This window comes from Arachis stenosperma, chromosome 3 (assembly GCF_014773155.1).
Source record: "Arachis stenosperma cultivar V10309 chromosome 3, arast.V10309.gnm1.PFL2, whole genome shotgun sequence".
NCBI classification, from domain to species: domain Eukaryota; kingdom Viridiplantae; phylum Streptophyta; class Magnoliopsida; order Fabales; family Fabaceae; genus Arachis; species Arachis stenosperma.
This window is the reverse complement of record NC_080379.1, coordinates 151,248,672-151,251,365: the sequence shown is the minus strand read 5'-3', so window position 1 is coordinate 151,251,365 and position 2,694 is coordinate 151,248,672. Positions and strand designations below refer to the sequence as shown.

Below are 2,694 nucleotides of genomic sequence, written 5' to 3'. Positions count from 1 at the left end.
TCCAATAGAATCTCTATGGTCTCATTTTGAGCCTCAGATTCCCATGGTTCCTCATTGGGGAACTCAATGGAGGTCAGTGCACGCCCACTGAGGTCTTCCTCAGTGGCGTTCACTTCCTCTCCTTCCTCTCCAAATTCGGCCATGTTGATGGCCTTGCACTCTCCTTTTGGATTTTCTTCTGTATTGCTTGGGAGAGTACTAGGAGGGAGTTCAGTAACTTTCTTGCTCAGCTGTCCCACTTGTGCCTCCAAATTCCTAATGGAGGACCTTGTTTCAGTCATGAAACTTTGAGTGGTTTTGATTAGATCAGAGACCATAGTTGCTAAGTCAGAGGTGTTTTGCTTAGAACTCTCTGTCTGTTGCTGAGAAGATGATGGAAAAGGCTTGCCATTGCTAAACCTGTTTCTTCCACCATTATTGCTGTTGAAACCTTGTTGAGGTTTCTCTTGATTCTTCCATGAGAAATTGGGGTGATTTCTCTATGAAGAATTATAGGTGTTTCCATAGGGTTCTCCTAGGTAATTCACCTCTTCCATTAAAGGGTTCTCAGGATCATAGGCTTCTTCCTTAGATGAAGCATCCTTAGTACTGCTTGGTGCATTCTGCATTCTAGACAGACTTTGAGAAATCAAATTGACTTGTTGAGTCAATATTTTATTCTGAGCCAATATGGCATTCAGAGTGTCAATCTCAAGAACTCCTTTCTTCTGACCAGTCCCATTGTTCACAGGATTCCTTTCAGAAGTGTACATGAATTGGTTATTTGCAACCATTTCAATTAGTTCTTGAGCCTCTGTAGGCGTCTTCTTCAGATGAAGAGATCCTCCAGCAGAGCTATCCAAAGACATCTTGGACAGTTCAGAGAGACCATCATAGAAAATACCTATGATGCTCCATTCAGAAAGCATGTCTGAGGGACATTTTCTGATCAATTGTTTGTATCTTTCCCAAGCTTCATAGAGGGATTCTCCATCCTTCTGTCTGAAGGTTTGGACTTCCACTCTAAGCTTACTCAATTTTTGAGGTGGAAAGAACTTTGCCAAGAAGGCATTGACTAGCTTTTCCCATGAGTCCAGGCTTTCTTTAGGTTGTGAGTCCAACCATGTCCTAGCTCTGTCTCTTACAGCAAAAGGGAATAGCATAAGTCTGTAGACCTCAAGGTCAACCCCATTAGTCTTGACAGTGTCACAGATTTGCAAGAACTCAGCCAAAAACTGATGAGGATCTTCCAATGGAAGTCCATAGAACTTGCAATTCTGTTGCATTAGAGAAACTAATTGAGGCTTAAGCTCAAAGTTGTTTGCTCCAATGGCAGGGATAGAGATGCTTCTCCCATAGAAGTCGGGAGTAGGTGCAGTAAAGTCACCCAGCACCTTCCTTGCATTGTTTGCATTGTTGTTGTTTTCGGCTGCCATGTCTTCTTCTTTGAAGATTTCTGTTAGGTCCTCTATAGAGAATTGTTCCTTAGCTTCTCTTAGCTTTCGCTTCAAGGTCCTTTCAGGTTCAGGGTCAGCTTCAACAAGAATGCCTTTGTCTCTGCTCCTGCTCATATGAAAGAGAAGAGAACAAGAAAATGTGAAATCCTCTATGTCACAGTATAGAGATTCCTTGAGGTGTCAGAGGAAAAGAAAAGTAGAAGACAGAAGTAGAAAATTCGAACTTATCAAAGAAGATGGAGTTCGAATTTTGCATTAAGGAATAGTGTTAGTCCATAAATAGAAGGATGTGAGAAGAAGGGAAGTAATTTTCGAAAATTAAGTAAAGGATTTTGAAAATATTTTTGAAAAACACTACTTGATTTTCGAAAATGAAAGTGGAAAAGAAATCAAGTGTTTTTTTGAAAAAGATTTTGAAATTAGAAATAAAAAAGATTTGATTGAAAACTATTTTGAAAAAGATGAGGTTAAGAAGATATGATTGGTTTTTAAAAAAAAACATGTGATTGAGAAGATATGATTTGAAAACAATTTTAAAAAGATTTGATTTTAAAAATTAATGACTTGCCTAACAAGAAAAGATATGATTCAAACATTAAACCTTTCTCAACAGAAAAGGCAACATACTTGAAATGTTGAATCAAATCATTAATTGATAGCAAGTATCTTTGAAAAAGGAAAGAAATTGATTTTGAAAACATTTGATTGAAAAGATATGATTTGAAAAAGATTTGATTTTGAAAAACTTTGAAAACTTGAAAAAAATTTGATTTGAAAACAAAATCCTCCCCCTTGTGCCATCCTGGCGTTAAACGCCCAGAATGGTGCACATTCTGGCGTTTAACGCCCAAAACTATACCTTTTTGGGCGTTAAACGCCCAACCAGGTACCCTGGCTGGCGTTTAAACGCCAGTCTGTCCTTCTTCACTGGGCGTTTTGAACGCCCAGCTTTTTCTGTGCAATTCCTCTGCTGTATGTTCCGAATCTTCAATTCTCTGTATTATTGACTTGAGAAGACACAAATTAAAAATATTTTTGGATTTTTAATAATAAGGAATAATCAAAATGCAACTAAAATCAAATAACAATGCATGCAAGACACCAAACTTAGCAGTTTGTATATTGCTGACGCTAACAAAATGAGAATGCATATGAGACATATAAACACTCAAGTCAAGAAAATTAGAAATCAGAGTAATAAAATCATCAAGAACAACTTGAAGATTAATGAAGACACATGCATGAATGCAAAAAGAAC

General features: G+C 37.7%; 1 non-coding gene across 1 annotated transcript; it reads left to right on the top strand.

The window, feature by feature from the left end:
- Positions 1-902: 902 nt before the first annotated feature.
- On the top strand, positions 903-1,010 carry LOC130971456 (small nucleolar RNA R71). The gene has a single exon (XR_009082675.1). It is a non-coding gene; the product is annotated as a small nucleolar RNA R71 (small nucleolar RNA).
- The last annotated feature ends 1,684 nt before the right edge of the window (positions 1,011-2,694 follow it).